Source organism: Cygnus olor, chromosome 8 (genome assembly GCF_009769625.2).
Source record: "Cygnus olor isolate bCygOlo1 chromosome 8, bCygOlo1.pri.v2, whole genome shotgun sequence".
NCBI classification, from domain to species: domain Eukaryota; kingdom Metazoa; phylum Chordata; class Aves; order Anseriformes; family Anatidae; genus Cygnus; species Cygnus olor.
The window spans coordinates 157,127-171,559 of NC_049176.1; the positions used below are offsets into that span (position 1 = coordinate 157,127).

General features: G+C 39.0%; 1 long non-coding RNA gene across 1 annotated transcript in view; it reads left to right on the forward strand.

Moving 5' to 3' along the window:
- The window catches only part of LOC121074195, a 33,895-nt gene extending 28,567 nt beyond the window's left edge, over positions 1 to 5,328 (forward strand). The window contains exon 4 of the long non-coding RNA XR_005822205.1: positions 5,178 to 5,328. This is a non-coding gene — a long non-coding RNA (uncharacterized LOC121074195). The remainder of the gene's footprint in view (positions 1 to 5,177) is intronic.
- Positions 5,329 to 14,433: the final 9,105 nt, after the last annotated feature.

Genomic DNA, 14,433 nt, shown 5'->3' on the forward strand with positions numbered 1-14,433 from the left:
CATCACTATAGCACGCAAATGAATTCACAAAAAAAGTCAGTATTATTATGAGGACAAAACTGCGTCCAGTGACAAAAGAGCGAGTTGTGGTTACTTCTTAGCTGCTTAAGCAGTACCAAGTTTGTGGGCATGAGTGTTTGTTTGTGTGATTCATTCATTTTGTTTGGTCTTCTGGAGTAAGCTAGTCATGGAAAGTTTTCATGTTATGCCAAATAACATGCCACATAAACTTTGGGTTTATGTTCAAAACGTAAACCAAATCAAATTACCGGTTGGATTAACTAGGGTTTAGTTCTGAAGTTAAGAGATGTTAATGTTTTTTATTTATTTATGTATTTTTTAAATATCCACACCTTGTGGTTTCAACTGAGATGGGAAAGAGAAAGTACAAACAAAAAAAGGGGGGTGGGGGTGGGGGAAGGGGGCAGGAGGAGAGGAGGAGATTGAGAAGCCCTGTCTGGCAAGATTTTTTGTCCAGCTCAATCAAAGAAAAATCAAAAAACAAGAAAGAAAGATGGAAAGCAAACATTTTTGCAGCTTGATTTTCAAAGCAGCAAGCTATGGATAAGACTATTTTGCTTGCAGTCAGATGTCTACCTGAACTGGAATCCTATGGCAATATAAAGATGTTTATTTGCATATACTTTTGGTTTTTGTGGTGCCTTTTTTTCCCCCTTAGTTTTCTTTGGGAGTTTATTTCAGAAGTTATTGACTTCCTGGTAAATCACATTCTTTACTTGTAGTAAGCTCAGTAGCAATCAAGTCTCCAGTGCTCAATTTGGCATTGTGTTTATTTTGCCTTTTTGAAAGCACATTTTTGTACTTTTTTATATACTTCAAAAGTAGGTGCATTAAAGAAAGGGTCAGGAGATGAGGACTGTACTTCACAAAAGAAACAGTCATTTGGAGTTTCAAGAATTTATTGAGGTCGATGCTGACAAGAAATTGATAGAGTAGGTTGAACAGTCTACTGATTTTTTAGGGGTTTTTTTTTCAGTGCTCTAATGAAATTGCTGTCACAGTTTGCTGAATGTTATGTGTGCTCTCTATCTTTCCTTTCATCAGGACACCGTTTGTCTTACCTTTTCCCTCATCTAGCAGTCTTCAAATGTACATAACTAGGCAATCTAGGCAATTCATCTTTTTGTTTTTTTTTTTTTTTTTTGCCTTTGACGCAACCTTTTGCTGATATGCATGTGTATCTCCTGATTTCACTGGATATTTCCAAAATAAAATATAGGAGAAACCAAGATGAGAGAGAGAGAAAATTATAGTAGCAAAAGTTCTTTTCCCTACCATTTTCCCTAAGCTTGCATGTGTTTTGGACACAAATTTTATATTTAAATGAATTTAAGATAGAAAATACCTAGTACACAAGGCATAAATACCTGCTAGAAAACACAGGTGTTTCAGTATCACCTTACTGAGAGGTGCACCTTCTTTCATTTGCAGCAGCTTTAGCAGGGCAGCTCATAATGAGGGTGGAAAGGCCTTGCAGAGAGATCTGGACAGATTGGAGAGCTGGGTGATCACCAACCACGTAAAGTTTAACAAAAGCAAGTGCCAGGTCCTGCACCTGGGATGGGGCAACCCTGGCTATATGTACAGACTGGGCGACGAGACGCTGGAGAGCAGCCCCGCAGAGAGGGGTCTGGGGGTTGTGGTTGACAGCAAGTTGAATATGAACCAGCAGTGTGCCCTGGCAGCCAGGAGGGCCAACCATATCCTGGGATGCAGCAAGCACGGCATTGCTAGTCGGTCGAGGGAAGTGATTGTCCCGCTCTACTCTGCGCTGGTGCAGCCTCACCTCGAGTACTGTGTGCAGTTCTGGGCACCACAGTACAAAAAGGACATTAAACTGTTGGAGAGTGTCCAGAGGAGGGCGACGAAGATGGTGAAGGGCCTAGAGGGGAAGACATGAGGAGTGGCTGAGGTCACTTGGCCTGTTATGCCTGGAGAAGAGGAGGCTGAGGGGGGACCTCATCGTAGTCTACAACTTCCTCGTGAGGGGGAGTGGAGAGGCAGGTGACCTATTCTCCGTTATCACCAGTGACAGGACCAGTGAACGGTGTTAAGCCGAGGCAGGGGAAGTTTAGGCTAGACAGCAGGAAGAGGTTCTTCACCGAGAGGGTGGTCGCAAGTGAAGTAGTCAGTGCACCAAGCCTGTCTGAATTTAAGAAGAGATTGGACTGTGCACTTAGTCACATGGTCTAAACTTTTGGGTAGACCTGTGGGGTGCCAGGAGTTGGACTTGATGATCCTTATGGGTCCCTTCCAACTCAGGATATTCTATGATTCGATAATCACTTGTCGTATTCTATATACAACTCCTGTCCCACTCCCTTCACAGTGTCAAGGGTTACAAGTGTCATTATTACATATTATGAAGTTTCTACACTTCTTCTCCAGCCCATATCAGTCTTTCCCTCATTTCTCCTCTGTGCTGGAATCAGCTCTAGTGTGTATGTGAGCTAAATAATTGCATGCAGCCTTACATTGCTTTTCTCTCAATGCCCCAGTGCAGCTTTACCACTTGGGGGAACTGATGCTTTAGATCTAGCATTTCTTCAGACAGTGCAGGGGCATGTATGAAGCAGAGCTTGTCTGTGAACTCCCTAGAGCATTGCAAATTTCATAGACTTTCAGTCCCATTGTCAGGCAGCAATCTGCAATGCTTCTTTGCCATTAGCTGCATATGCACAGGCATATGTTGGCCATTGCAAGAGATGATGCTGACTTTCAACTCCTACTTTCAAAGCACTATCAGTTATAAGAAAGATTTGCATATGTCCATGTTTTAATAATGGACAAAGTACCTGCCCCTGCATACTACTAGAATTTCACTGCCTCATTCAGCTGGGACTGTGTTTGCTTGTTTCTTTTTTTTTTTTTTTTTTTCTTGCTGGGTTTTTTGTCTAGCAAGTTCCTGGATGTCTGTGTACAAAAAACTTGCAGTTCTTAACTTGAGTCTTGGATCTGGAGTTAAATTGTTCTGGTGAGGTTGTGTCATGGGGGTGTCCTGGAGCACAAGGTGTTTGATATCTTAGTGCTGTTCATGTTCTCCTTCAAGCCACCAGCATTCTAGACAATGTAAATTACAGGAGTTTAGCCTCTTGTACATATGAGTGCACCATCCATGGCATTCCAGTTCTCTGGCATGTGTTGTGTGTCACTACGTCCCCATAAGCACCCCTACAGCTCTTTGGGAGTTGTCTATGTCGTATAAGGTTTACGAGATTTAAAATGTTATGTTTACTGTCACCCAGAGTAGTGGTGCTAAAACCATTAGCTCTTCTGATGTGGAACATGGTAGATATGTAGCTGCTAGGGCTGGATGATTTTGGTATTCATTAGCTGCATAAACATGGGTGTCCTACATCATTCCTGACTGACATAAAGACAGCCTGGTGCTTGTTTGAGGGAGAAGAATGATAATGTAATGGAAAGGGCAAGGCTGGAAAAAGGATGAGTAAGAGCACATTTGTCATAAGGTCAAACATAATCTTCTTCAGATGAAACTTCAATCCTTTTATCATTCAAGATGGGATTTTGGATGTCTTTCTTGGATTCTCTAATTTATTGTGTCTCATTAAATAACTTGAATGAGGAAAACTAATTCCCAAATAACTTAGTGTCTGAGTAACTGCAAACACTGATTTATTTTCAAACACCTCTGTGAGGTGAAAAGATAGTGTAATGCTCATCTTGTACTGAGACCTTTTGCTCACAAGCATCTACAAGTTTTCTTGGTGCCTAGTAGTGCCATGACTCCCCGTACCTGAGAGACTGCTTTACCGTAAGACAGAACTGTGATGTCCAGCCAGTCTGGTCACAAAGGGTAACAACATGATCTGGCTCTTCCCGAGCAATACAGCCTTTGCAGTTAATCTGTGCACAGATCGGTTGCAGTCTGAATGGGCAGTGGACACAGAAAACCTGGTTTCCCATGCATAGCACAAGTGCATAAATAAAGTGATTCCCAGAAAACAAACTCTGAGTTGGATATGTTGTCCTAATTCTGCTGGGCTACCCCTCTGTCAGCACAGATTTTGAAAAAGGATCCAGTTTTGACAAGACAAAACAAAACAAAAGGCTCAGTGACAAAGACATCTAAACACACCAGGGTAAGCTAATACTTCACTGTTTAAAATATGCATCTTCTTTCAAACCACAATTCACCTAGCTTTTTCTAGATGTTAGATTTTGTTACACCTTCCCCCATCAAATTAAAGAGCTGTATTTCAAATACATATTTTTTTTCTGGATTATAACTAGCACCTGGTGTATTTCTTAAGTATCACAGCATAAATACAGGATGATCTAAAAGTGTGTAATTGTAAACTACCTTTTCCTTCTTCAACCTGTCTAGCTTTCCAAGGTCTGTCTTGAAAAGTAGACACCAGAACTAGGCTGTGCATATAACCAATGACTTCATTAAAACCATAGCCACTTTTGAGCATAATAAAAAAATTCCTTATTCCTTAAGACTTTTACAATCAGAATATGGAAACGCCATTAAAATATGGCAGGCAAACGGACCTCATGGAGAAATGGGCTGAAGCATTTTAATGATCTGACTTACATATACTTTATATACAGAGCCTGGAGCAGGTGACTAGCTGGTCACCTTTTTCCTGAAAAGCAGGCCTCTTCAGAAGATATCTCTGGGAAGGGAGTAAAGGTAGTGTTCACTTCTATAGCGATTAAGGGAGGTGGCAGTGTCCAGCCTTCTTGAAGATGAGCATGCAGTGTTGCATGAGACATGGAATCAGAAGGAAAGTAAGCAAAGAAGTGTGACTAGCTCAGAAGTCAGGCTATTTAGTGGGAGGGGGAGAAAACAGGACTGTTTTTTATGTCCAATAACTGCTCAGTATAAGGAATCTGCATTGAAACTCTGTATTAAATTCTGCTATTTTGAAAATGTGCCTGAAGTTGCAACTAAAATTTGCCATCCTGTAACAAAGGATAGAATAGTTTCACTGAAACAGGTCATCATATGCCACAGTTGTGCAGTTCAAACATTGCAAGGCAATCTTATTGCTGCCATTCCTGCAAGGCAGAATTGAGGAAAACAATGTTCATTTAGGCTTTTTGAGTTATAACTTTTAGTTTCAAAGCATTGAATAAAAAGAGTACTTGTTAATGTGGAAACTTTATTTATTCTTCTTAATGTATAGAACCATTGGGATACGAAGTGTCTTGGAAAGAATGCAGAGTCTACTCTGAGGAGCTTGCAGTACTGAGATCTACTCCTGCACTAGGCCATGTTTATTCATCAAATGGAGAAACACTCCCTGTGTCAGGGATATTATCTGCATTAGTCATCTACATGCGATAAGTGTTTGCATAGCCAGGCCATCAGCAGAGGATCTCAGCTGGAGATTTGGGGGAGAGCTACTTTCTTTACATTGGCTCTGTGAGATGAGTGTTAATTTCACCTGAATTCAAACTTAACATTAATGATAATCTGATCTCTAATAATATGTTGACCTCAGTCTCATTTTATTTCATGTTTTATTTTTTTCTTCTGTACATCATCTCACTGATTTCAATACATCTTTCTATCTCACTCTGTTGTCTAACATTTACCACAATTCATTGACTCATTCCTACCATGCTAGCAGCTGCCAAGAGGTCTATCTAGTGTCCAAGATCAGGCAGGTTTGGGGCACTTCAAAATTAACATGGGTGAAGATTTTGCTGGAAATTAATTTATGAAAAAAGAAACGGAGCAGAGCAAAATGCAGATTTTGGGTATGTTAGGCATGTGATGTTCTTTTGCAGGAGTTGGAAACTAGAACACAAAGGATTACTGGTAATTTCTGCCCTAAAGCTTTGCACAGCAAGAGGTTCTTCTGTGCAGAGAACCATCAGCAGCTCTGAATGACTCCTGCTTCATGTCCAGTGTCTCTGAATGGCTCTTGCTCTGCCTGACCTAATAAAGCTGCACCCCTTCATCAGCTGATAGACTTACCCTGCACCCAGTACCCTACCAGTATTGGGTCAGTGCTTTTTCAGTATCACTGTACAGCCTGTACCATGCTGGATAGACATACTCCTGGTGATCCAGCTGTCAGTACTGACGCGGATTTAGGAACAAGGGATCAGCTCTTGCACATTAAGCCCAGAGGCTCACTTCTACCTTTGCGGTTATGAGTGACTTGCATGAACCTGACTTGAAGTTACTCATGCTCTACCTGAAGAAACTGATCTGATCCTATCTAGGTAAAAATGTTCTTTCTTCTTTTTAACTTTATATCGTTTGCCATATTTCCAGGCTTGGTCACTCTTGCAGCAGGTAATTTTTGCAGTTCAGAGCAATTTATTTTTTATCTTTGGTGGATCAGAATTTTCTAAAATCCCCTTCACTTGAGGTAGAATGAAATGTTGTTTGACAATAGAAAATATTTCTCATCTTTTTTTTCGAGGATTTGAAACATTTTTTTCCTTTTAATATAATTTAACTGCATTCTATAATGGTATAATTTATTTCTAGAACTATTTCTTTTTGTAGCTTTTTCCCCAATAAAAGTAATTTGCTGAAATAGGATTATTTTTCTGCATTGCTATAACTTCGTTATACCAAAGGTAAGTCACTTTCATCAAATACTTCTTTTTTATGCCAAACAAGGGTCATATTCTACAGCTAAAGAATATAATGAGCCTTAATTCACTGATGGCTGTAGTATGTTTAATGTGTGGTATTCCCAACAATGTTCTCAATTTCATGGATCGGCAGGGGAATATTCAGAGTTAACTCAGGACACTAAAGAGCATAATTTTGTGTTGACAACAAAGGCTAAGTGCATGGCACTCTCTGCTGATGCTTTAATTTTACAGATTCTTCTTTGGAGACCCTTCTAGTTCCACATTTCTGAAGAATGACTAGGATTTTAGCTGGCTGACTTCTATTTGACTTTAATGGGAGATCTGCATTTTAAAACGCTGCACAATATTTTGAGAAGTTCCTCATAATGTCCAGCCTAGCATTATTTTATATCTGTCCTTGGCAATGGCAAATGATGTTATTAATATTCAGTTGTTGCAAGATGGATTTAAACATGGGGGGATGTTCCTTGGCATGGCTCTTTGTTGTTAAGAAAGTAATAAACCTTCCTTGTCTGATTTTATAACGGACAATAACCAATAGCTGATCAACAGAAGAAATGTCAGGTGTGGAATCAATGCTGATAGAAAAATATTTCACCTGTTTACATTTACGAAGGATCACTGATAAAACCTTTGATCCCATTAAGGATATAAACTCTTCACATATAGTCGATGACAAGTCTGATGAGCTAGCTGAGTTCCACCAGTCTCACTGTGCTTAGTGAATGTTCAGCTAAAAAGGGATCAAATTGACTCATGAATTTCAAGATTCCTAGGAAATTACCATTGTGAGGTGACCCAGTTTTTTGATTAGTGTCATGAAAAGACAGGTCTCACTGAGAAATAAACGTAATAATGTCAACCCTGTGCTTAAGTTCTTCTCTCCATTATACACATTCGCTTTCAAATTGTTTTGTCATTTTAGCATAAACTGTATCACTTGCTTTCATCTGAGAAACACAAGCTTAGCATAGTTCTGTGCAGAAATCAAAGATGAGCATGGAAAAAAAAGACCCCTCTTTGCCTATTGAATCATTGATCAGACAAGCACAGCAGATATTTGCATGGATCCTTAGTAGTTAGGTCTCAGTAGCTGCCTTAGATAACTGTTGGAAGGGAAAGAAGAAAAGAGCCGCAAACAGGTATTTCATCCATTCATTTTGCTAGTAATTGCAGGCCTTCTTATAGGTTGCCCTCTCTAGTTTAAACCAGGAACAAGACGTCATGAAATGGACTGCCTTCCCGTGGTAACAAATGATCATGTTGAGGGGGAATTGGCTGGCTGGGCCAGGAAGAGGTTGAGAAAGAGAGTGAGAAGCAAAGAAAAGTTTCAGATGTGATGGCAAAGTTGGATTGCAGAGACTGATTTCACACTATCATTAGAAAGTCATTTGACTGAGTCAGAAAATACATGTGCAAATACTATGAAGTGTGAAAGCTTTATTAAATCTTCACAGTGACCAGCCTATGGTCTGTCATCAGCTATGAGTTGGTGCCATGGTGTTCCCTCCCTCCCTCCCTCCCTTCTGTGGCACAGAAGCTCATCAGATCCATTAGATTCTTGGGATGCAACAATCCCTCCCTCAATTTCTTACCATGTGTCTATTGAATTTCTTTTTCTTTAATCCTTTCTTCCAATATTTACATCCTGAGTCCCCTCAGGACTCATGACAGCTCAGTGGGGAAGAGTAGGTGAATGTAGCCAGATAAAGCAGAACAAGTTTGCTTTAGTAAGATCTGGGTGGGAGAGTTGTCCTTGGCTCATGGGCTTATGATAATCACAAGTAGTTGTACCATAAAAATGGAAGCAATATAACTTTGTATTTTTCTCTTAACAAGACTGAAAAAGATCAGTGGAAAAAAAGGGAAAAAAGTCTCTCTAGGTTCAGTAAATGAAAACAGAAGGAGGGAATATAATAATGTACAACCACAGCTCTTCCTCAATGTAGCAGCAGCATCTGTTAAAATGCAGGACTCTTAAAACTGGCAAAGAGCTTTGAAAGCCTGGGTGAGCCACAAAACAGGTACATATCAGAGAGATGATGGCTTCAGTTTGTTGGAATAAGGTTTACCATTAACTGCTGAAGTACCACAGTATGTGGATTCTTTTTTTTTTTTCTCTTCTCCTTTTCTTCTGCTTTTTCTCCAGTGACTTCCAGTTGTGTTAAAAACTAGTGTTCAGTCCTCTGAAATATCCATTGGCTTTGACTGGTGTTATAAGCCACCTTGTGATGGGCTGTAGTAGAAATAGTTGACACAGGAGGTGAATGCAAGGTGAGATAAAAACTGAACAAAAATATGGCGTTGTTCTTTTTAAACTGCAAATTCAAGTCCAAGGTGTGAACAGCAAAACCTTCAAATAATAAATGTGCAGACAAATCTTTCGGATGCACTGTAAGAGCTATTTTGGAAGACATAATTGCAACCCATGTGAGTTAGATGTAGCAATTGCATAGGGGTAGGCTACCACAGCTACAAGTCTTTTCAAAGCCAAAGCAGAATATTTCATGAAGAGCACTTTTCACTGCCTAAGTTAATTTTGCTTTCTGAGGCTCTCCCAGTGTCCTGGTTCCCAGGAGAATATGTTGGGAAGAATTCTCAGTTTTTCCCATGGCACTTGCTTTTAGTGGGGATTTTCTCTTTTTCACTCACAGACGTTAAGAAGCTAATTTCTGTATGCTGTAATTTGAGTGGCAGAGGTTGAGGTGGGAGGAAAGGAACTCCAAAGGAAATAACACACTCATTGTAATAACCATAAGCCAAACAGGTTCAACTACTACAGGTACAAGGAATCTCAGCTGGTTAAACTGCCTGCATTTCTCTCTTAAGTAAACAGTAGAATAGCCAAGTAGAAATCATTCCCCAGATGTTGCAAGTGCTCTGAAATGTGTTTGAAACTATCTAAATACTTTACGCTTCTCATAAATTCATATCTTGATCCCAGAAGAGGATCCAGTGTGCTCACCACGGACTAATAAACATTTAGAAAAGTTAAATTACTTAGAGATATTTAAGTAACATACAGTTATGCGTAAAGTGTAGAAACACTCCCCATCAGAAAGCCCAACCTGCAAAGGCCTTTTTCTATTTAATTGCTTTTTGCTTCTCCCATTTAATAAGGAGGATTATTTTTTAACCTTTCCAGTTCCAGATAGAACTTCAGTTTCTATGATAGCAGAGTGGAGGAAGAGATTGGGGCATTTAATCACCTTTAGAGTGAAAGTGATGGAAAAAGAAAATGGGTTTACTGCCTTCTAGATTAGTTTGTAGGCAATTTGTGTTTGAGTTCCTCTTAAATCATTTTCTGCATAATATTAGTGGTCTGAAATTATATGAAATGACATCAGAAACTATCCTTCTTTTGCAGCACTGGGAAGTCCTCTCCCAGAGTCCTTGTTATTCTTTAAGTCATCTATTTTCCCTTCATTTATTCTTTCATGTTTTGCTCTGCCTTCTGATGGGCAATACAGGAACAGGAAGTGGGAAGCAGCAGGCTTTGTTTCTCTGCTGCCAGTGTGCTTCATACATTTGTGAAGAAGCAGACCCACATCATAAAACCAACTGAAAGCCACGGAGGTACCTCTCTAAAAAATGTAATGGACTGTACTGAAAGCCTAACTTTGACTGATGTGAGGTTTGGGACTTTATCCAGGTAAGAATTCATGCAGCAATGAGCACAGATAAGGCAGATGACCCAGAGTAGGGCCAAACTGTTTACCAGCAGATGTGTTTTTGAAAATCTTCCTTAACTGGTCATGGCAGCGGAAAATACCCTGCTGTTAAACGCGTCTGCAATCCACTGTGCTCCCAATCCACCTACAAAAATTCTGACCTTTAAAGAAATGATGGAGAAGCTGGTGATTTTTTCCGTGGCATTGAAGCTCAGTCTATTTTAGGCTCCAAGGCAATTGCAGCCCTTTTTGCTCCCTATTTCGCATCACTTTTAAGTCTTGTTCTGGCCACTATGAACCCTTCAGCACTTCTCCCTGTGCAATCACTCGAGTCAAAATCTGTGATTTGTGATTTGCAGATGACATGTACATTTCTTGGCTGATGGCTGTTAAAGCAGTTTGCAAACCTAAGGCAATAAACTGCAGGGATGCAGTTGGAGCTCTCTCTTGCCACACTAAATTGCCATTCTCATGCAAATGAAAAACAAGTTTCTCATTATTATAATCAAAAAGAAATTGTTGTACATTTCCAATGTTGTGAATTTCTGCATTAATATTTTAATGAAATCATTTTGTCAATTTCCATTACATACCATCTCCAGATGTGAATATCATAATTAATTAGTATGTATCAAAAATGATGATGCAACTTGCTGTATAAGAAAAAGGAGAAAAACAGTTCATGTATTTGCCAATTGTAAGTCCTTTAATCCTTTCAGTATGGAAATCTACTACTGAGCTGTAGAACACAGATACACTTCCTAAAGCATTACCACAATTGTTTATACATTTCTGATCATCTTTCATTTAAATATTTATAAAATACATACTGGCAAGTATGCACCTTTTAGAAAACTCAGTTTGTGTCATTTTCTTAAAATATTCACTTCTGTTCTTCTTAAAAGATACCTAAAAAGAAAACCTGCTGGATTTTGTTTTAAGTGACACCATAAATGTACAAACACAATATAATTTAAACAGAAAATAATGTGATTACCATCAGAAGGATTACTGCAGTTCATTGTTCAGAGAGCAGGAAACAAAACGATTGTTTCAAATACTAAGTCTTAGCTTGCAAAAAAAACAAATGTATTGAAGTGCTTCAGTCTTAATGTGCAGCCTAAAGTCTACGTATTCCTAATCCTGCCAAAATGTAGGTCTGAAGATTAACAGAATGTATAATAAATGTGTCTATGTCATTACAAATAAAAATAGTATTGCTAAATCAGGTGTAGCCCTTTGTAAATGTAAAAAAGCCCAACTTAAGCAGATTTGCACTTTATAATTCTACAGCTCTGAGGAGAAAAAAAGCAAGATTGACTAAAACAGATTCTCTGTTTCTGTGATATAAATCAGTTCATCTGCACGCACACAAAAAGCCATTTGGCATAGATGTCTCTAGCAAATAACTTAATATTTATTGAGATTTCTTGTACATTTAATTATTAATACCAGCAGTGTTACAGTATTTCTATGAGGTTGCTATTACTGACCCTGTACCTGTTGTGGTTTTTTTTCCCCTCATATTATTTCCTCTACAACCATGAAAGCATAGCACTTACCAATTATCTTGTGTGACAGAGTCAAAAAGACTTTTGGTTTTGTTATCTGTCACTAATTCTCTTATTGTCAGCATTTCAGGGCTTGACTGACTACAATCCTACAAAATATTCTGTAGTTTAATCATTTTATAATTAGTGCATTTGGTGCATTAACAATATATTTATACAGAACTACAATTTTTTGATGTATTAAAATGAGTCTTTCAGAAATGTTCAATGAAGCTAAAAGAAAATATAAAGAATGTATACAGTTCTTTGTTTAGTAGTAATCTTAACCTAGACACAGTGGTGCTACCTTTATAAGGTGTAGTGAATTGCACTGTTAAGGTAGAATATTACAAGTACCTTCCAATACAGAGACTTTTTTATCGTGTTAATCCTTTTCCTTCAATGACATAGAATGCTTAGAGTAATAGAGAAAGGTTGAATTAGAAATGTGCTCTGTTGTGTTGTGTGTATATAAATATGAAGAATGATATATGAACTCATACCTTTTACTGAGTCGTGACACTTTTGGACACTCTAGAATAGAAGTCAATAATCATCTTTTTGGTGGAAAAATTATTTTCAGGCAGCATTTTTCCTTCCACACTTTTTAAATAAGCCAGCCAACCAGTGAACTCAGAATGAGTGAATTCAGTAGAATGCTGCAAGACACAGCACTATTGAACTCAGTAGTAAGACTCTCACTGACTTCAATTGAGGCAAATTTCTCCCAAACATTTTCAAAGGTGCCTGGAGGGTGTGCGTCACCAACTTAAGGAATTTTAAGGAGGTATTTCACACTGCTTGAAAATCATATATTTCAGACACATCCAGAAACTGGCATGTAAAAATAGCAGGTATAACAAGCACTAAAATAGGGCAGCTCCTATTCCTTAGTGATGAAAACAGAACTGGTCTGGCTTTTGTGATCAGCTGGCATGTTGTACCAGATTTGCATGTTCTTAAGTGTACTGATCCTGATCCCAAAGGTCTTGCATGCACAGCAACCCTCTAGTCATTGAGGACAGTGGGAGCTCTGCTGGAGTCAAGCCCTCAGGACTAGGCATAGAATTTCCTCGTAAGCTCATTATTTCTTTCACTTGAAGATCTAAAAATGACCAAAAGAACTAACTATATCATTTATAGCAGGAAATATGATGTCTTGATTATCCAAATCTACAAATAAATCAGAAGCATCTCTTGCATTGAGTTTCTTGGGCAGGGACTATTAACATTTATTGGACAGGAGCGTGGCTGGCTCTGAAACATACAGGCACTGGGAGAGGAAGTACTGGAGACTGAGTTTAAAAGCACAGCACTGTAATCTCTGACATTATTTTCTCATTACAAACTCACTAGGAGTCTCTCAAGAGTCAGGTCCCTCCCTTTGTGCATGCCAAGGATCTTCCTCCTGATGCTAGTCATTTGGGGAAAGAACACATCTGCCTCTCATCTGCTGTCTGGGAACAGAGGCACTACCGAACTCAACGTTCTCCCTCATATACACCTCTGCAAAGGTCCACAGACCCTCCCTGCACAGAGCAGTGCTGCTCCAACAATTCAGTGAAAGGAAGGAGGGGGATCCCTAACTTGGAGATGTGCCATCCATTTTCAGTCCTTCTTCCACCCTGCTGCTAGGGCAGAAAGACAGTCGGTTTTGTACCACTCTGGTTACTGGAGGGGGTGTAGATTGTCTCCTACAGTGGAGACTGTAGGAAGCAAAGACTAGATTGTAGAACATGTGTGGCAGGTAGCAAAATAATGCTCCATAATTTACTCTCCCAGATATTACTTGTATTCCAAGTTGCAATATGGCCAAGAGAACTGCATGTTGTTCAGGAACAGGTGTTCAGCAGTAAAGGAAAGCCACGGGCTTATCGGGCCTATACTCCAGGTCAGCTTCAGGCAGTTCTTTCCTTCTGTGCCTCCAGTGAACGAGCAATCAAAGCACTTAAGTGACCTTATGAAACAGATCGAGATTTTAAGGCAAATATACCACCCATGCTATTAGGGGAACAGGTAGGAGAATCAATTTCCGTTCCTTTAAGGAACCCAGCCTCTTTGGAAAAGTGTTTGATGGTATGCTGAGATTTGTGCTGAATCACAGAAGACAGTTTTTTGTCCATACGTTTTCTTTGGGAAATGGCAGAAAAATTAAAATCTTCTGCAGAAAAGGAAGAATGTGGGTGAGTTTTCAACTTGGGTAAAGGAAATAATTTTTAAATAGTATTCTGATGTCCTCAAAACTAGGAATTCCAGTGTTCAAGAGCTATTTTTTCTTTTTTTCTTTCTTTTTTTCTTTTTTTTTTTTTTTAAATGCAGGATTTTTAATATGAAATTAAAAGAAATGAAAACAAAAGAAAGTGCTAGAACCATCTCCAGAAGAACTGTTCTGGTTAATCGCAACAGAAATTTTGTTGTTCTGGATTAATCTTCCTGTCCATCACTTCAGTATTTTGAGTTTTTCCAAGACTGGAACTAAATAATCTCTAACTAGCTCTGTCTGTTCAAAACAAGTCCTCAGATGCCACGACAGGTAGGGCTAATGCCAGTGAACCAATACCAGCAAAGGATTCTGGGCTAAAGAAACATACAAATACAAATTC